The sequence below is a fragment of the Lynx rufus genome, unplaced genomic scaffold (assembly GCF_022079265.1).
Source record: "Lynx rufus isolate CCGP_SWC_20201006 ecotype Redwood Valley unplaced genomic scaffold, mLynRuf1.p SCAF_11, whole genome shotgun sequence".
NCBI lineage: Eukaryota > Metazoa > Chordata > Mammalia > Carnivora > Felidae > Lynx > Lynx rufus.
The window spans coordinates 7,339,225-7,361,139 of record NW_025814825.1 but is presented as its reverse complement, the minus strand read 5'-3'; the positions used below and the strand labels follow the sequence as shown (position 1 = coordinate 7,361,139).

General features: G+C 37.6%; 1 pseudogene; it reads left to right on the top strand.

Moving 5' to 3' along the window:
- The first annotated feature begins 18,722 nt into the window (after window positions 1–18,722).
- On the top strand, window positions 18,723–21,159 carry LOC124505801 (importin subunit alpha-1-like; annotated as a pseudogene).
- Window positions 21,160–21,915: the final 756 nt, after the last annotated feature.

The window sequence follows — 21,915 nt, the reverse complement described above, 5'->3', positions numbered from 1 at the left end:
GCTGACAGCTCAGAGCCTGGAGCCTGCTTTGGATTCTGTGTCTCCCTCTCTCTCTGCTCCTCCTGCATTCTTGATCTGTCTCTGTCTCAAAAATAAATAAACATAAAAAAATTTTAAATACTATACATATCCAGTTGAACATTGGGAAGCCTTTATGTTTTTATAATTTTATTTAGATCTAGTCAATATTTCCCCTTATATTTTGACCTACTTTCAAGGAGCTGGGGATTTGCTTCTGTAGCACATGCAAAGTCCTTCTTTACCTCTGATAACATAGCTTGTGTGATATCAATATAGACATATGTCCTTTTTTATGCTTATTGTTTGCATGTTATATCTTTTGTATTCTGATTACTTCCAAACATACATTTAAAGCACATCTCTAACAGATATTATATAGTTGTATTTTTCTTTTAATACTGACAATTCCAATCCTTAAAATTGGAATGTATAGTCCATAAATATTTAATTTATTCATTGATATTATAGGGCTTACCAGTCACTAAAGCTGGTTTATTTTCTTCTATCTTTAATTCTCCATTTTTTTCAATTAGATCATTATATAAATTGAATTAGTAGATTGCATAATTTCTATTGATATATCATCAAGTTGACTTTCCATTTTTAAAAATCTCTAATCCAATCTGCTCTAGCGCCTACTGTGAACTTTCACTTCAGTTCCTGTAACACTCTTAACTTACTATTTTAATTTTGCTGTATTTTGTAAATGTCTCTGCTATGGTTTTCTATGTGGTTACTCATTAAGGCCATATTTTTCTTTAGTCATTGTATGTATTTACAATACTGGCTTTTAAACTTGTCTGCTAAATCTAATATCTAGAACATCTTGGTGTCTGTTTCTATTTATTACAGTTTTTCTTGGTTATGAATCATAATTTCTTATTTAAGTATCTAGTATTTTTAAATTACATAATGGACATTATAATTATTACATTACATAGACACTGCATTCTGTTTTCTTTCTCTGCACAGTATTGTTTTGTTTTTTTTTCCCCCTAGGCAATGAGTAGCTTGAACATGAAGAGATTGGTTTTACGCGCTGTTAGGGTAGATTTGTAGAAAGCACAAGGTGTTTACCAAGCTTCTCTAATGTGTTAGGTCTCAAGCTCCAAGTTCTTGTTGCCCCACATATCTTGCTGTGGCTGTGTTTTAGGATGTATGGGGTGTCTAAAGTAGGTTGGATGCTAGGGCATGGGCCTTATTCCTAAGACATGTTCTTTCTGTCTCAATTAAATGCTCAGTTATTCCAAAGGTCTCTCTACTCTCCTTGTGCTGGAACTCAAATGTCTGCACCACACATTAACTTATATCTGTCTTGTTCTATTCTCAACCCAGGAGCATCTGGTGACTTCATATGACCTTGCCTGGAAAAACTACAGTTCTGTCTCAGCCAAGGACCCATAGGGACAGTCACACAGATTTGTGCTTTCTCATATCCCCCAGTCTCCCCATTGCTTAGCTACTCCCTCTCTAATGATTGCAAACTCTAGCTGTTTTAGCAGTCAAGATTCCAATCTCTGCTTTCTCAGCTCAGAATGCTTTCCTTGATTCTTTGTTTCCACTTCACAACTAGGAAATTGTCCCCAAAAAGGGAGCTGGGATAAATGTAGGGTTTACTCGCAAGTGCCCTTAACTCAGAGAATGTAGTTTGGAGCGTGTGTTCTCCTGTGCTTGAAAATAATTGTCTCATGGGGCACCTGGGTGGCTCAGTCAGTTAAGCATCCAACTTGGGCTCAGGTCATGATCCCACAGTTCATGGGTTTGAGCCCCATGTCGGGCTCTGTGCTGACAGCTCAGGACCTGGACCCTGCTTTGGATTCTGTGTCTCCCTCTCTCTCTGCTCCTACCCTGCTCACACTCTGTGTCTCTCAGTCTCAAATGTTAAAAAAAAAATAATAAATAAATAAATAAATAAATGTCTCAGATGCAAAGTTATTAAATAATCTATAGATTGGGAAAAGATGTGTGTAGTATTTAGCAATGAAAAGTTTTGAGAAAGACTGTAAGGAAAGCAAGTTTTACACAGTACTAGTGGAGTCACAGTTCAGAAGAGTTTTCAGTAGTATGTAGTCATTTTGAAGAGCACAATCTACAAGCAAGTAATTCTATTTTAGAGAAACTCTGTAGTCACGTGATAAAGGTTACGTATAAAGATATTCATTGTGCTTTCGTATTTAAGAGTAAATAAATGAGGCAGATTGCTCTTCAGTAGGATGAATAAATGCAATAGCCTAGGCATACAATAGTTTATCAGCACTAAATTAATCAACATAAAGATTTAATATCTTTTAAAGATCTTAAAACAACTCTCCATTCCTAAAAATGAGTTGGTCACTATAATGCAGGTTAAAATGAATGAATTAGATTTAGATATTCTAACAGAGATAAATATGGAGGGTAAAATCCAGTTGCAAACATGCACACCCAGTGTGATCCTATTAATGTAACATTGAAAACACATAAAACAGTAGAATGTATTGTCATAAATACATAGGAGTGATATACACTCACTTTGAAGGACATAGAGGGGCTATGGGGAATAAGTGGGATTTGGGTATGTGAATGACTTTTTTCTTCCTTGATAGGAAAATTCTGAAATAAGCAAAAGAACAAATCATGGTAAAGCATCAGACGCATATGGCACAATTGTGTTAACAGATCGGCTGCATTATTTTGAGCATGTCACACCATGATTTTTAGTTGAACTGATAAGCAGAATCTATCTATGGAAGAAACATGGTGGAGAAATAAAAGGAGGGCTATCTTTTCTCATGCTCCTGTAAGGAAAAGCCTCAACAATCAGTGAATAGTGCATTTGGAATGGGATTTCAACTCTTAATTCACCAAATTTATAAAGTAGTAAGTCTTAATAATGTAGAAGGCTTGGTAATACAATTTTGCTTTTTGGAAGGGGGAGCTTTAGCTTCATTATCCCAGCTAATAGTGATGTGCTGTGTTACATGTTTACAATAAAGGTAATTAAAACTACTATACCTTAGAAGTGTGAGAATTTCATGAACTTTACTAAACAATTTTAAATAGAAACAAACCCACATATGCTATTCTGACATATCTAAGGATGATATTTATATTTACATGTTGACATGACTCTAATTAAAAAGATTTCTCATAAGTAAAGAAAACGTTCTCCTTCTATGAAAGGACTGTATTCCTAAACATCTGTCTTTAGAGCGGGGCTCAGCAAACTTTTCCCCTAAAGGGCCAGATAGTAAATATTTTAGGCTTTGAAGACTATATGGTCTTTGCTGGAAATTTTCAACTCTTCTGTGTTCATATGAAAGCATCCATAGATAATGCCTAAATAAATGGGCATGTTTGTGTCCCAATACAACTTTGTTTACAGAAATAGACAACAATGCAGATTTGGCCTCCAAGTCATAGTATGCCAACATTTCCTCTAGATTGTTTTGATTCTTCCAATATAATAGCTAAATGTTTAATAATTTTGTCAATGGCTTTGTGTATCCTCCTTGCCTGTTGTTTTTTTATGGTTCTCTGCTACATAAAAGTTAGATAACTTGAGATCTGCAAAAATGAGATGCTTATTTGGACTGTGAAAGGTATGAGATTACTGATCAGTGATGAACTTTATTTTGGTGGTTTTTCCTTCTTTGAATAAATTCCATGATTCCCTGTTAGTTTCTCATATGGTACAGCTGTGGGTGTCCCCAGTGCTATACTGGTGAGGAGGCTTGGAAAGTTAGTACACAGCTTATAAAGTCTTTCTGATTAACATTTTTTTCACTGAATCAGGCTTGAATCCCTTCTTTCTCTCAACTTCCTATGGCATTCTTAATGTTGTTTATCAATAAAATCCCATAAGACTTTGCAAAACAAACAAATAAACAAACAATGGCTTCTGACTCACTTACACCTGCATTTATAAAGGTTATAATCATAGAAGAGATCAACCCTGGTAGGAATAACCAGCAGGGTTCAAAATAGCTGGAGAAATTTGATAAGATTTTATGGTTTGTTACTGGAAGAAAGCAAGAAATTAAAAGGGTGTAGCTTATTCCAAATTATGTCTGTTTCTTAAACACAGATGAACACGAAGCACTTCCTGAAAAAAAATTCTTGCATATTAAGCAAATAAATGGCATAAATTTCATCTTAAAAGTGATTATTACTGTTGTTTTCATTTATATACTACAAGAGTTGTGTGTTTTTAATTTCATATTAAAAAGGGTGAAGTAGACACTTAAGAGCCCCAAAGTGATGGTAAAGTTCTGCAAGAGTGAATTTTTTTTAATGTTTATTTATTCATTTTTGAGAGAGCAGGGGAGGAGCAGAGCCAGAGAGAGAGAGAGAGAGAAAGAAAAAATCCCAAGCAGGCTCTGCACTGTCAGCATAAGAGCCCGATGCAGGGCTCGATCTCACGAAACCCGAGATCATGACCTGAGCCGAAGTCAGATGCTTAACCGACTGAGCCACCCAGGCACCCCTGCAGGTGTGCATTTTAATCAAGTATTAATTAGATAGTGGATAAGACACATAAATAGGAAGTACTGAGGGCGATCATGGAGTTTTTATTTATTTATTTATTTATTTTTAATTTTTTTTTCAACGTTTATTTATTTTTGGGACAGAGAGAGACAGAGCATGAACGGGGGAGGGGCAGAGAGAGGGAGACACAGAATCGGAAACAGGCTCCAGGCTCTGAGCCATCAGCCCAGAGCCTGACGCGGGGCTCCAACTCCCGGACCGCGAGATCAGATCGTGACCTGGCTGAAGTCGGACGCTTAACCGACTGCGCCACCCAGGCGCCCCGATCATGGAGTTTTTAAAGAAGAAATGGTGAAAGACTAAGTGGTACCCTAATTTTCCTTTCTGTATTTTTTGTCACTGTAATGCTTAGTATTAAGATAAACTGTATGCTGTGCTCTGGGAAAAAAAGAAAAACATTTTTTCCTAAATTTAATTTAAATATTTACATTCTTGCTGACTTGGGTAATGTCTTGGTGTCAAGAAAAAGTAAAAAAAAAAAAAGAAAGACTTATTTAAAGGCAATTTCTTCTTTTTAATATAACATTTCACTGTCTTAAAACAGAAAGTTAAAGGAAATAATGTCACCATGAATGCCTGTTTAGTAATCTTATACATTCAAATATGCTTGTCAGAATTCTGGTTGAATTAAGTGGCACATGAATAGTATTATACAAAATATCATGGAATTCCTGGGGCAAAAATCTTCATGAATTTATCTAGTAGGACAGTTCAGTGCCATTGAGAAATAGACACCATGATAGGACCAGAAGGGTCAGATATTTAATGATGGGCATGCCTGAATGAGTGAATGAATAAGTGAGTGACTGAATGAGTGAGTAAAAGAAAGAGATAATGAAAGAAGGGGAGGGAGAGAGGATGGGAGGATGAGAATGAGGGAGAGAGCGAAAGAGCGAGAGTAAAAGAGAGGAATGGTGGAAGGAGATGGGGGATGGGGCCGAAGCCAGGAGGCAGAGCCTCTAGGCCAAGATGCAGGGCTGAAATCTGTGAAAAGAGAAAGGGAAAAATTAGGTATGAAAGCTTCAGAAGGCAATGAAGTTCCAAGAAAGTCTCAGCCAAGCTAAAAGGGAGTTCTCAAGCGCACGTTGGTTTTTGGAAGAGCCCCCACATCAAGCAGGAGTGGATGGGCTCTAGAACATCCAACATGACCAGCCATTGGCTTGGACCCATGGGAACCATGTCTATGGTGTGAGTGGTGAATGATCCAGAGTTGTCACAAACAAGGCCACCTCATAAAAGTTCTACCTCTTCAAACAGAACTTCATAGGATATAAGTGATTTTAGCTGTCAGAAGTACTGTCTATTCAGATAAACATATTTTTAAGGAAATATATTTTAGTATTTACATTTATACAATTCATCCACTGATAGGAATATAATCTCAGTACCAAGGATAATTCTTGAAGTATGATAGCTTTTCAATATAAGTTTGAGAATAAATGTATGTAGTTTCTCATATTTCTTATTTTAGAAAGCTCTTCAGTTTATCAATTTCATTCTCTTTTCTGCTTCATCCCTACTGCCTGAATAAACTTTCCTTTTTGATTTAGTTATGATATTCATCTTATGATCATTAAGAGTATGTTATCTACACTCTTTTTAAATTCCATGAAGTGTGTGTTATAAGCAATACCCAGTTGTAACAGTGATTAAACTCATTGGCCCTAAACCAGGCTACCTAAGATCAATGCATGGCTTCAAGATTTTCTAGCTGTGGGCACTTTGGCAGCCAATTAACCTCTCCCTGACTTAGTTTTTTTGTTGGCTAAATTGAAATTGTAATACTATCTACTCATGGAATAGTTATGAAGATTAAAAACAGTATGTTAAAATATTTAGAGCAGTGTCTAATAAATCGTAAGTAGTGCTCAGAAAAGTAAGCCAGTATTAATCATGTCATCATTATTAACATGGATCACAAGCTATCCTATATGATTAATACAGCAGCAGAAATGTCTGCACTAGTGGAAAAAGATTTGATAAGGGTGCTGTAACCAGTTCAGCAATTGAGCAAATGTATCATATCAAATGAAAATTTAGTACAAAAGGCTGGAAACAGGGAGGACCCGGATGTAGCAAGAAAGGCAATATATAGTAAAAACATAATGATAATAATAATAATAATAAAGAATTGAACACATGTCTGATATAAAGTTATGTTCAAAAGGCTCCAGTCACATCAATACCCTCAGATGCAAGCTTGATATAGAAGCTGCTGTAGCTAATGCTCATGGACACAAACCTGATGATAATGCACCCCTATACTCAAGTCTGCCTTGGCCAATATTAATCTCCTTGGCATTTCTATAACTCTACTTCAGAACGGGCAACTTGGTTAAGATAGTCTTCCAAGTTTCATGATTGACTTTAGAAGGGTTTCTTCCTGTCTCTTGTACCATAGTTCAATAGGCCTAGCCATAAAAATAAGATAGAGCCCTATCTCCTAAATGTTTTTGGAAATATTCAGTTAAGCTTGAGACATATGCTGGCATCTCTAGCTTAACATTATTATATAAGTCAATCACCAAATAATCAGTTATTTCATTCATTCATTCATTCATTCATTCATTCATTCATGTCTTGCGTGCATGCAACAAATAGATAACCTATTTCAGGCACAACAGTGAAAAAAATAATGATGAAAAAATAGGGACAGGAAGCATATTAAGTTCATGTTTTTATGGATTTTATAGTATTGTAGCAGGGAGTTAAACCTATTTCAGATCAATTTCTTTTCTCCCACAATTACCATCTCTAACCATCTCCCTAGATCCCTCACTTAACTGATAGAGAAGTAGCATATAGATCCTATAGGTGTTGCAATGACTGGATTAAATAGTAGTGGATGTCAATAACATAAATTGACTAAACAGTCACACCAATTTTCTGAAGGGTATCTGCTATACACTAAAACAATGGGAAATTCTCAATATGTTAACAACTGGAAACATGGTAAAATCAAGAATGAGATATGGAAGGATAATATCATATTTCTTATTTACAAGAAAAACATACATGTTCTTAATTTTTAATTTATTGATAGCTTTTTATCTGATAGCCTAAAGAGAGAAAAAAATTTAAATTATAACTTCCATGTATACTCAAATTTAGAGCAAAATATTATGAAATTCACTATTTCATTTAAACATAAAAATACCCAGGAATGTAAACAGGGCAACTGCTATTAATTATCTCCACTTTGCAAATTAGGAAATGGAAACCCAGGTTAAACGGTTTAAGTTTACATGGCTAAAAAATAAGAGTTTTGTTTTCTTTTTTTAACCCAGATTTCTCCAGAGCCTATGTTCCTTCCATGTCTCCCTGAAGCAGAATCAAAATTCATTTCCCCATGACGTGATCCTGTTTTCTGACTAGGTCGATGTTATTAACTTTTCATTTACTCTACCTAACTTGCAAATTTATAATTCCTTTTACAGTGGAAATAATTGAAAATTTGGTATTTTAAATAATAGGCCATCTTACACACATTTCATTTTATCTAGTTCACTACATGAAGCTTGTGATATTAAGAAAATGTAATAATGGAAACTTGCACATGTTCCCGATCCTGTCAGCAAACATTTTCTGTCTGCCTTCTTAAGAATCATGCTTAAAGTTGTGGAAGACACACAATAGCAAGCCATGGTTTCTTTTTTTTTTTAATGTTTATTTATTTTTGAGAGAGAGAGAGAGAGAGGGAGAGAGCAGGGGAGGGGCAGAGAGAGAGGGGGACAGAGGATCCAAAGCCGGCTCTGCACACTGACAGCAGAGAGACCCATGTGGGGCTTGAACTTACAAACTGTAAGATCATGACCCGAGCCAAAGTCAGATGCTCAATCGACTGAGCCACCCAGGTACCCCAAAAGCCATGGTTTCTGCCTTAAGTTGCTTATGCCCTACTAGTGAAACAATCCATAAATACAAATAATGATAATACAAGGTGCGATGAAGTAAAGGAATTATGGACAAGGTCTTATGAGATCACAGAGTGGGGAGAAAATGCTTTCCTTTGAGACAATTTGTTTAGAAATGCTTAATCATACAAGAGGTAACACATACCTGGGCTAAATTGCCTCGGGACTGGTAGAGACGAAGGTGAAGATATTTCAGTAAACAAGAGATCAGAAACACAGCGAGGGGGAAGAAATTAACAATAAGTTTTGATTTGGGGTGCAATATCATATGCATGAGTGGACATGGTGAAAAGAAGGGTGGCTGTTCTGAGACCAGACTTTGGATAACATGCTAACTATACCGGAGAGTTGTATACCTTGTCCTGCATAGAGTTAGGGTCAGGGAGGGTACTGGGCAAAGGAATAACAACCTCAAAGACATCTCTTAGGAAGAGTGCATTGAGGACAATATGAAAGAGGTAATAGAGAAGGGATCAGGGACAGAGATGAAAGTAACATCAGTCTCATGCAAATGTCCAAGTAATTGCTTAAGAAGACCGTGAGCTTTATGGCCTAGACATGAAGGGGTTGTGATGGATAAGAGAAGTATTTCAAAACTAAAATCAATAGACCTTGGAAGATAATTAGATACGAGAGACAGAAACACATCACTCATTTCTTTCACCCTGCACTTGTCCTTTGGATGCTTCTTGTCCATTTCGTGCCAAACAGTGATCTAATATCTAGCATGAGGAGAGAGACACACAATCTTCTGCAGGAAAGAGACTCTTCAACAGAGCATTACAGTGCAGAGTGATCACTGCACTGTCAGGCACAAGTGTGAGATGCAAGTTATCTAGTGTGGCCCCACATGGAGATAACCGGCACCGTGGTTTGATCTGAACAACTGCAGACCATGATGCCATTGGTAAAAACGAAGAAGACAGGAAGGGAGGAACACGTTTTGGAAGACATGATGAGGAGGTTCATTTATATGTTGGAAGACATCCTCAGACCAACTATGGATGGTTACATTAAGATGCCATACAACCGATACCTGTGACGAAGAACATTTCTTCCAAACTCAGGCACGTTTGAAAATATTTTAATGCAAGCAAAGACAATTGTAACACAACCTCATATGCATCTAAACTCTTTTCATAAATGTTACCATTAAAAAAACAGCCTTTTCGGAGGGCTTTCTAGTACCAAAACTAGTTCCATTATTAAAAGATGAAGAACTTCTGATCTAATTTTTAAATGCGACAGACATCCTAGCATTATCTGGCTTTTTTTTTTTTACAAGCTGTGCTTTTGGATTTCAAAATCTAAGGCAAAAAAAGAAAAAAAAAACACTGAATATATGCTGGTTAGTCTCTGGCAGTTGCTTTTTCAGCTGATTGAAAGAGAATTAAAGTCTCAGGAGAGGAAATGTAGCTTCTCTGAGTACTCAGCGGCTCTCTGCAGCACTGTGTGCTAATCCCTTTCACCCAAGATAACACCAAGCCTAAGTTAAAATCTCACTCCATTTTGCGTCTGACTTCATCCAGGTCACGATCTCGCGGTCCGTGAGTTCGAGCCCCGCGTCGGGCTCTGGGCTGATGGCTCAGAGCCTGGAGCCTGTTTCCGATTCTGTGTCTCCCTCTCTCTCTGCCCCTCCCCCGTTCATGCTCTGTCTCTCTCTGTCCCAAAAATAAATAAACGTTGAAAAAAAAAATTTAAAATCTCACTCCATTTAGAGCCTCACACTTCAGAAGGAAACAGGGCTTTCCAGACATTTAGAAACAGAATCCAAAATTTTGAGAGTTATCAGAGAAGTATGTACTTAGCCATCCACCATGTAAGAAATTGTGCAATCCAATGTAAAAATAAAAATATTGTGATGTACTTGGTAAAATAAAGAGACTAATTGATAATTGTGCTCCCTCAAAAATGATGGCGTCATGAGTATATCCTATCAATGAATAACTGATACTACAAATCAACAAATGAAGATGCAATTAATACATTTCTCGTAAACCAAGCAAAATAACAGACCGAGCTAATTAGCCAAGCAAGTTGTGCTTTATCCTATAGATTTTAAAGATTGCTTGTATATTTTCCTATAATAGCCACATGATTTAGAAGAAAATCTGTATTTCACTCTGAATTATTACATCCAAATCCATTTCCTTTTACCCCAGTGAGTAATTAATTTATAGGATTATGGACTTCTTAGCCATTCAAAGTGTGAATGAATGAATGCAAACAGGCCGCAAGCTTCTGTCATGCGAAATCCACACAAGATCAAAAAAGAAATTCATCATTCAAAAGTTCTATCTATTTAGCACTCAGAAAATGGATAAGGGTTTTCGTAAATTTTCTCTGCCTTTTGATTTCGGAACAACAACAACAACAAAAACAAAAACCAAAAACAAACAAACAAAACACCCTGCTTTCTGTTTTATCTTCTTTTGTGTCCAGGTTCCAGGCTTATATTTCTGTGGCTTTATACATCACCATCCTCTGCAAAACTCCCCTCCTTCTCTTGACTCTAATTAACCCATGCCCATCACGCATTTCAAAATGAGATTCAATACCATCTCCCTAAATATTTTTGATGCTTTCTTCTCTCTTCTCTTGTATTCATATTATTTCTTCAAATCACATGCAACATATTTTTTAAAAGTGATAAGAAAAGAACTGGCTCCCTTTTCCGTTTAATTTATGTCATTTATGCCATGAGAGGTACCCAATATGTAAAGTTCAATTTCATTCATTGCTAAAGAAATTACTAAACAAACTGAAGACCAAGTGTTGTCATAATGCCAGAAATTAAAATTAAACGAAGATCTGTTTTTGAAAAATTTGCAGAGTCTATTCATTCCACAATTATTCATTTAATAATTATATTACCAAACACTTTGCTAAGTATTCCGGATATTTAAAGATTTCACACAGAAGGATACATATGTAAAAATTAAAGCATAATTCATTACAAGTAAATATAATGTGCGATCCCAACTTGGATTCTGTCCAGGAAAAGAAAATTAATGGAACTGGTAAAATTTGAAAAAGGCCTGTATTTAGTTAATAGTATTGCATCCGTATTAATTTCCTGGTTGAGATCATTGTACTGGAGTTACGTAAGCTATTAACATGAGAGGAAGGTGAATAAAGGGTACTTAGGACTTATCTGTACTATTTGTGCAAACATTATTTCAAAATTAAGAGTTTTTCTAAACGATGTAAAATATAGCATGAGATTACCCCAGAAATACCCATATCATGATAAATTCAAGCGGCATTCCTTTTTAAGAAAGGTTTTAGTGCTCAACTCTAAGGTCTTTGGTTTGCAGACAATTCACAGGTATCAGCTTCTTTAGGATACGCTCAGCTGCAGAGAGCGCCCCCTACCTGAGCCTCAGCCTTCCAACCACATCCATATCTGGTAACTGAGTAAAGCAAGAGGAGCACAAAGGCTTGGCCATTTCTGTTCAACAGAGGACATACTCTCTGACAAGCACTATTCCTTTAAAAATTATTTCCTGTGGCTTTGTTAAGCCTATCCCACAGGACTTCCTGGGTGGCTCTTCAGTCGGTTGAGCGTCCAACTGTGGCTCAGGTCATGATTTCACGGTCCGGGAGTTCAAGTCCCGCATCAGGCTCTGTGCTGGTGGCTCAGAGCCTGGAGCTTGCTTCAGATTCTGTGTCTCACTCTCTCTCTGCCCCTCCCTCACTTGCGCTCTGTCTCTCTCTCTCTCTTTCCAAAATAAATAAAACATTAAATATATTATATATATATTTATATGTCATTACATTACATATTAATGTATTATATATTATTATATGTATTTTATATACATATATGTGTGTATATATACATGAATATATATACATATATGTATATACACATATAAATGTGTATGTGTATATATATACATATATATGTGTATGTATATATATACATATATGTGTGTGTGTATATATATATATATATATATTTATACAAAGCCTACACCACATTGTGTCTGCCTCCTTAGCCCATTACTGCTACTCCGTACTTCCTTTCCCAGATGTCGATCCCCAGAAACATGTTGCAGCCCAGCTACACCTCAGTGTCTACTTTTGGGGAACCCAACCAGGGTTGCTAAAGGACTCGGACAACACAGATGATAGAGCAATTATAATACAGTCGATTTTATTTTAATGTGACACACACATTTCAGAAAAAGCATCATGCTGTGCAAAATTTGCACAATAAACCTCACAGGATTTATGAGGGAAAATAAGGTGAAAGGACAACACGCAAAAATGTAAAGTGTCAGTAACACATTAAAACAAAGGTAAGAACCTAATAGAAAACTATTATCATTTATACATTTTAAGTAGCATATATACACTTAATATTAATATATAATATAATATATACTTATTATATTGTATATATTAAGGTTACAAGAATATATACTTAACATATATGTGTGTGTATATATATATATCTTGTATGTTACATATGCATATACATATATATGTATATTACAGTGAATATGGCATTTGACCCAAAAAACCTGAAATTTGCTTGTGGAAGTGGGCATTGAATGGGTGTCAGCTTGTGAGTTGGTGTGAAATGGTGGACTGAAGGTTATCTGCAATCGCCTGGGAAGTTGTAACAGCAGATGACACACATGGTGACCTGAGGTATCCAGTGTGGGTGTTTCAGGAGCGAGTGTGTGTGTGTGTGTGTGTGTGTGTGTGTGTGCCTACACTTTGTGTATTCCTATCCAGCTTGGTTCAACTGGGTGCGGTTTTCTGAATTCATCTAAGAAATCATACAAAAGAAAATACAACATTCGTGTTAAACTCCGATTATTCGCTAATACATCAATCACATTAGAACAAATTTGTGTTGGGGCGCCTGGGTGGCGCAGTCGGTTGGGCGTCCGACTTCTGCCAGGTCACGATCTCGCGGTCCGTGAGTTCGAGCCCCGCGTCAGGCTCTGGGCTGATGGCTCAGAGCCTGGAGCCTGTTTCCGATTCTGTGTCTCCCTCTCTCTCTGCCCCTCCGCCGTTCATGCTCTGTCTCTCTGTGTCCCAAAAAAATAAATAAACGTTGAAAAAAAAAATTAAAAAAAAAAGAACAAATTTGTGTTTTTACAACAGTGTTTTAAGAGACCTGACTCTACAAGACAATCAAAGAACACTTCAGACTGTATTTGATACATGGCAAATAAATCAGTAGTTCATGAGGAAAAAAATACAGCTTTTCAGAAGAGGGAGAAGTTACCCTGCAACATGTGAAGATCCCAAATCATACCATTGTGACAACATGCTGGCTAATAATTTACAATTAGGATATGTTATTAGTATTGTTTTGATTTAACCAATGTCAGTACAGGGAATATATGATATGTGAAATTCAAGCAAACATAAACATTTAATTTACTAATAATAATTAATTTAAAAGGTTAAATTGAAATTAAAATGTAGAATCCTAGCAAATAGATTATTATTCTTTCCTGTGATAGGAAATTTTAATTTATATACACACAACTAACAACATTGCTTCATTCATTTCATATTTATTGAGTGCCTGCCATAAGCCAGGGACTGGTCTAGATGCTGGGAATAAGGCACTCAGCAAAATAAAATATTTGTCTCTTGTACTGCAGCTTATAATCTAGAGGAAAATAGAGAAAAACCTAAACATAAATTTTGTAAGACAGTGAAAGTGCTATTGAAAAAAATAATAATAAAACAAGGTAAGGCTTTAGAGAGTGATGAGGGTAATGGAGAGTTCACCGGAAGGGCCTCTTAGGAGTTTAAACTATTGCTACTCGGTAAAAGAAACCATTTTTTTTTCAGGTACAAAGATAAATTATTTTGGATCATTACTTTCTATAGAGCTAAGAGCAAAGTTTATGTTTTTAGTGGACAATTGTAGTTGTAGTCACCTTGCACCAAAATATGCTCCATTGAACAGCTAAACAAAATGCTCAACAGATTTCAAAATGCATGCTTTTAAAGGCATCAGAGACTGTGGAGGCAATGAGTGCTAGTGAACACAAACAGAACACATTTATGATCACCCCCCAGGACAAGAAACAGAATAGTCCAGCACCTCAAACACCCCCATAGTGTACCCCAGTCATCCACACTCTGCCAAGGAACACCTTTCAAAAGCATTTACATGGGAGACCTTGTGGGCCAGGAGTATTAGAAGGAAATGCTTATTTGGAAACAGTTTCCTGACTTCATTGGGAATGAGCAGATCCAAAAGTGTCAGAGACCAAGGACAAGCACTTAATTGCCAGAGATATAATGGGAATTATTACTGTAGTAAGAGTAGGGATAGCATGGAAAAGAGAATCATCTGACCCACTGGGATCTCTGGCCATGGTGGATCAACCATGGGGTCCCTAGGAATGAAATCGATAAGTAACTTTTCATACACCCAGATCTGGGCAGCAGGAACCACAACAGACCTTCATCAAAGTCTTTGATGTGAAACTGTTAATAAACTTAGGCCCCTAAAATAACAAATTGTTTCAGGAAGAATCTTGGAATATCAATGACATACTCAAAATGTGGGCACATGCTGAATCTCTGCTCTATATGTCCCAAAGTGATATGGAACTATTAACAAGATTCCTTCACACTCAGGAAATGGAAAGACCCACACGCACATACATCAGAGACTGTTGAATATGGTTCAGTGCTAACACACTGTCGCCAGTTGAAACTAACTTGAATCAGCTGAAAAATGGACATTGGCTTCTGAATTTCTTTGATATCCCTACTGGAACCCCAGTTTATTTCCTACTTTTTTGTTCTAGTTTGAGTTCCCTTTTAATTCCTGAGTACATGGCTAGACTATATTTCTCTTGCAGGCAATTTTGGCCATGTAACTGAGTTCTGGCCAAGAAAATGTGAGTATTTTATTTCAAGTCCTGAGCCATAAAACCCTCTGGTATAATCCTCTTTTTTTTTTTTTTTTCTTTCTCAAAATCCAAGCTGAGTCAAAAGAGAATCTAAAAAAAAAAAAAAAAAAAAAAAGTCAAGGGCTACCTGGGTGTCTCAGTCAGTTGAACGCCCACTCTTGATTTCAGCTCAGGTCATGATCTCAGAATTTGTGAGTTCAAACCCCACATCAGACTCTGTGCTGGCAGCTTAAAGCCTTCTTGGGATTCTCTCTCTGCCCCTCCCCTGATCATTCTCTCTCTCTCTCTCTCTCTCTCTCTCTCTCTCTCTCTCAAAACAAATAAATAAACTTTATTTAAAAAATAAAAGAGAGTCGAGTCATAGGGAGGAAAATGTCCAGATTCTAAGGTCTCTTAAGGGGAAGCCATCTGACTACTAACACCCACCCTGCACTGTGCCATGTGTGAAAATAAACATTTACTGTGTAAAGCTGTAAGATTTGTAATTTGTGTACTGTAGCAGCTAGCATTACCTCATTGATAATCTACCTATTGCAATACAAATATCCAAGTAGAAGTCCTTGGATCGTTCTCTTTCCCTATCAAAAATAATGCAAAAGCAATACCACAATCATGTAGAAGACACAGATTAGTGTCACCATTGTACTTTAAAATTCAAGTGTTGTGTTATTATAATATTTAACTTTTAAGTTTGCCCAATATGTAAGGGGGGCATATTTTGGAGACCGAGGATGGATGACCAGAAATTTAATCAGGCGCAACCGTTATTCTAGATCACACATAGTAACTGTGACTAGAACCCAGATATTCTGACTCCATAACTCCAGTGCTCATTCACTCAATAGCCTTCTATCATCGTCCCCCATAATTCCTATGTTGAAATCTTAACCCCTATGTGATGTCAGTAGGAGGTAGGTCCTTTGGAAGGTTAGTAAGTCATGAGGGTGTAGACTTCATGAATGGGATCAGTGCCCCTATTAGAGACCCCAGAGAGCTCTCTTACTCTCTCTCTCTGCTATGTGAGGACACAATGAGGAAATATCCTTCTGCAAGGAGGTGGGACTTCACCAGAACACAACCATGCCAGCAGCCTGATTACAGACTTCCAGTCTTGAGGACCGTAAGAACTATATTTCTGTTGTTCATAAGCCACCTGGCCTATAGTACTTGGCTGTAGCAACCTGGGCTAGAACACCTTCAGAGCAAGAGTTTTATTAAGTTCAGAAGAACAGAATCAGAACTATATGTACCAGCCTGGTTGATACTTTATATAAAAGATTACCGTCCTCAGTGTCTTGACTTTTAAAGGGAGAGAAGAGATTTGCTGGGTCCAAGATGAGAAAAAATCATACTATCTAAAAGCTTTCTGTAAAAGTGTATAATAAGACGTTATGATGATGATAATCTGTACCCATGTTTGAAAATTTAACAAGTTCCTCCATCCATATTGTCTATTGGGAAGTAGACTGGAGATTAGATACTAAGGGTAAAAATAGATACAGAGAGTTTTCAGGAGTGACTTGAGTGTGGAATGTAGACTCAAGTAACTTTTGCAACATTTAAAAAATGTGTTCCAAAAAGGTTGTTTTAGGTTAATTTTCTAAGTACATGATAAATACTGTATTATACTACATTTTTATCTTACATACTTTTAGTGAGTAAAGAAGATATTTATATCTGAAAAAAGTAGAGATCTCAGAATAAATGTGGAAACATGGTCCAGTATTCTATTATCTAAATAATAATGATAACTAATAAGAAATGCATGAATTTTGTCCCCTATAGATATTTCCTTGGGTGTTTTATAAGCCTGATACTAAGGACAAGGACATACTTCAAATATAGGGCATGCTTGTACAGTATAGCCAATTACCAGAGTGTACTGTCTCAGACATAGTTTAATAAACTAATAAATCTAATTTAAAGAAATAAAGTAGAAGTTCTCAGGACAATTTATTTATTTTTTTTTTAATTTTTTTTTTCAACGTTTATTCATTTTTGGGACAGAGAGAGACAGAGCATGAATGGGGGAGGGGCAGAGAGAGAGGGAGACACAGAATTGGAAGCAGGCTCCAGGCTCTGAGCCATCAGCCCAGAGCCTGACGCGGGGCTCGAACTCACGGACCGCGAGATCGTGACCTGGCTGAAGTCGGACGCTTAACCGACTGCGCCACCCAGGCGCCCCATCTCAGGACAATTTAATGTCTAAATAGATACTTTGTGTTTGCACATGCAACTTTGCTCCTAAAATTCCACCAACTTATTTACCACTGTATTTTAATTTTTTATGGTGCCACTTTGCATTACAGGTATGTCTTATCTCACCTTCTAGTTCCTAAATTCAATGAGATTAATATAGTAACCACACAAAGCCTGATGCCTTCCCCCACCTTGTATATATTCAATAAATATTTGTAGCTACTCAATAAATAATTTCACTATTAAATAATTAGTATACTTCAAGGCCTATAAGTTCTCTCAAATCAACCTAAACTACAGGAATCTCCCTCCCTCATTTTCAGTGACATTTTAATATTTTTTTTAAAAGATCACCACTGTCCTATAGATTTCTGAGGGTAATCTAATCCAGTTTGTTGTAAAGAAACCTACTTCTGTATATTGACAGACATAAAAAGTAAGAATGGATAAGTTTTGGAAACTGGTTAAACAAAGTTGAGCAAGTGTTTTGATAGGCACTTCTTGGTTATTTGAATTTACAGATATCAATTATAAATCTCTAAAACGGGAATAAAGTATGTATTGTTTTCCCAATCTATCTGACCTTCACCTAGTATTTCACAAAGCACATTGAGGTTGAATGTACTGCAGTTTGTAAGATGTCCACAGACACATATCTCACTTCATTAAAAATAAATGTATATGGGGTGCCTGGGAGGCCCAGTGGTTTAAGCGTCAGACATTTTGTTTTGGCTCAGGTCATGATTTCATGGTTGGTGCGATCGAGCCTTGCACTGGGCTCTGCTCTGACAGCCTAGAGCCTGCTTGGGATTCTCTCTCTCTCCCTCTTAAAATAAAATTTTAAAAAACATTTAAAAATAAATAATATATGTTATATAGATAGCCTGATTGTATATCTATCTATATCTATATCTATATCTATATCTATATCTATATCTATATCGATATGTAAGTATATATGTATATATCCTGATTATATATCAGTAATGAGTATTACTATGTTCCCTAAATTTTGTTAAGAAACCTTGATCAACACAGTCTTTGAGTGAGCTGGGGTGGATGTTTTGAGGGCAGCTGGCCTGCAGCCTGCCCATCCCACCCCATTTCCCATGGAAGCCTGAGCCCACCATGCCATACAGCTTTCTCCCTTTGTCTCATAACCATGTCCACCAGTGAGAATGCTAATTCACTAGCCGCCAGCCTTAACAGATTCAAGAACAAGGGGAAAGACAATCCAGATATGAGGCAGTGTGGAGGAAAAGTTAACGTGGGGCTGAGGCGAGGCAAGAAGGATGACGAGATACTGTAAAGGAGAGATGTAAGCGCATTTCCTGATGATGCTACTTCACTGCAGGAAAACCACAACAACCAGGGCACTGTAAATTGGTCTGTTGATGACACTGATGACATTGTCAAAAGCATAAATAGCAACCATTTGGAAATCTAGTCCTAGGCTACTCAAGCTGGAACCTGCTTTCTAGGGAAAAATAGCCCCCACAGACAACATAATCCAAGCTGGTTTGATTCCAAAATTTGTGTCTTTTTTGCCCAGAATTGACTGTAGGCCCATTCAGTTTGAATCTGCCTGGGCCCTCACTAACATTGCTTCCAGGACATCAGAAAAGACCAAGGCTGTGGTAGATGGAGGTGCTATCCCATCATTCATTTCTCTGTGGGCAACTCCTCATGCCCACATCAATGAACAAGCTGTTTGGGCTCCAGGAAACCTCACAGGTGATGGTTCTGTTTTCTAAGACTTGGTGACCAAGGATGGCTGTTGGCTTTCCCTGCAGCTCCTAATATGTTATCTTCAGCATGTGGTTACTTACTTAGCTCTTTGGACACTTCCAAACATTTGTCACAACAAAAATCCTGCACCCCTGTTAGATGGTATTGAGCAGATTCTCCCTATCTTAGTCTGTCTTCTGCGACATGATGACCCAGAAGTAGTTATTAGCAGATAACCTGCTGGGCCATTTCCTACCTTACTGGTGATCCAAATGAATGGATTGAAATGGTTGTGCAAACAGGAGTTGTGCCACAACTGTGAAGTTTCTAGGAGCTACTGCATTGCCCACTGTGACTCCTGCACTAAGAACCACAGGAAATATCGTCACAGGGACACATGAACAGACTCAGGATGTAATAGATGCAGGAGCACTTGTTGCCTTTCCAAGTTTATTAATGAGTCCCAAAACTAATATTCAGAAGGAAGTTATGTGGACAATATCAAACATCACAGGTGGTTGTCAGGACCAGATAGAGCAGGTTGTGAATCATGGATTAGCTCCATTCTTCATTGGTGTTCTCTCTAAGGCAGATTTTAAGACACAAAAGGAACTGTATGGGCTTTGACTAAGTATACAAGTGGCAGAAGCATTGAACAGATTGTAAACCTCATTCATGGTGACATAACATAACCATTGATGAACCTTTTAACTGTAACAAATACCAAAAGTATTCTGTTTTTCTGGATGCAATTTCAAACATACTTCAGTGCCACAGACTCTGGGTCTAAAGTTCTCTCTTGTCTAGCAAAAGAGCAGGATGCAGGATCGAAAGCAAAAGATGACTAATGTCCAGGAAAAGACAAGAGTCCCAAATAAGTGTCCTTACCCCATTTTTATCAGGATCAGAAGGCTTATAAACATGGCGATGGATATGCACAAAGGGACAATGAGTCTGTGAACATTAACTTGTGAATGTGAGGGAAAGGGGGTCTTGAGGATATTTGTGGTAGAGGTTTGGGTCAATATAACACAAAATCCGGGCACCGGACAGTTGGGAGGAAGGTTGTTTACAGTGGACATGAGGCCGCACCTCTGTTTATCTTAGCCTAGGGGATGAGACAGGTAGGGGGAATAACCTCAGGGTTAATAAGGCACCTTTTCTTTTATTAACCATCTCTTCCCTGGGCTGCTTTCCCTGCAGCACAGCGGTCCATAGTCCAATTCACCAGTTTACCTAATCTGGCCCTATTCTCCTGTGAAAGCAGGTTTTCGGCTATAGTACTAAATTGGGGGTGCTTCCACCTTGAATATCTAATCTTGTTTATTTCATATACCTATGTATTGGTCACCTTTCCACCTGTTCCTATTTTAGGACTTTGCTTCTCCCTCTCTATTCTGGGGGCTCTGCATCTCCTCTCTATGTTGGGGTGCCCTTGCACCTCCCTAGTCCTGGCACCTTTGCGCTTCCTTATTCTCAGGGTGCCTTTGCACCCTCCTATTCTTGGGGTGACGATCTGGTTTACCCAAACTCGGGTGTGAGCATTTTATGACTTTGTATTTCTTTATGCCTTGCTAACCCATTGGTGTAAGCCTGGGGGATTCCTAAGCTTATCCCCCACACTTCAGGTTTCTGGGAAACTAGGTGAAACTGAGAAACTTAGTATAATGATTGAAAAATGTGGAGGTTTGGACAAAAGTGAAGCTGTACAAAATCATGAAAATGAATCTGTATACCAAGTTTCATGAAACTTGATTGACAAATAGTTCTCTGTAGAGGAAGAGGAAAGTCAGAATGTTGTGCCAGACACTACTTCTGAAGGCTATATGTTCCAAGTTCAAGATGGCACTCCTGGGACCTGCAACTTTTAGATTGTACTACTGAGGCATAGAATTGTTTGTTGTGTACTATGGTATGTTTGTCTTACTGTTTCTCTACTAAGAACTCTTTTTAAATACGTTTTGTTATTGCAGCACTTTCTACAAAGAAACTATACTGGAACAGTTCCAAATTGTACATACTGTATGAAGCTTCTCTTCTCAATAGGTATCTTATTTCTATACGGAATCTCATATCTTGCAGTGTCCTGTAAATAGAGATTTAATTCCATCCTTTTCTTTACCAAATGAATGAGAAGGAGAAAGAGGAGGAGAAGGATGGGGGGAGGGGAGGAAGAAGAAGAAAAAGGAGAGGAGGAAGAGGAGGAGAAGGAGAGGAAGAGAAAGAGGAAGGAGGAGGAGAAGGAGAGGAAGAGGAAGGAGGAGGAAGAGGAGGAGAAGCAGAGAGAAGAAGAAGAAGAAGAAGAAGAAGAAAAGAGGAAGAGGAAGCAGAAGGAAGAGGAAGAGGAGGAGGAGGAGGAAAAGAAGAAGGAAGGGAAGGAGGAGAGGGAAAAGGATGGAGGAGGTGGAGGAGGAAGGGGGAGGAAGAAGGGGAAGGAGGAGGGGGAGGGGAAAGAGAAGAAGAAATCTTGACCAAGATCACAAGACTAATAAATAATGATTCCGAAACTGAAACCTTCAGTACTCTTGATTTCTAGCACTCTGTGCCCTTGCATAGTTTCTATTTCATAATTTATATTCAGAAATGTTTATAATTTTAGTCACTGATTCTAGAAGGAGTAGTCTTGA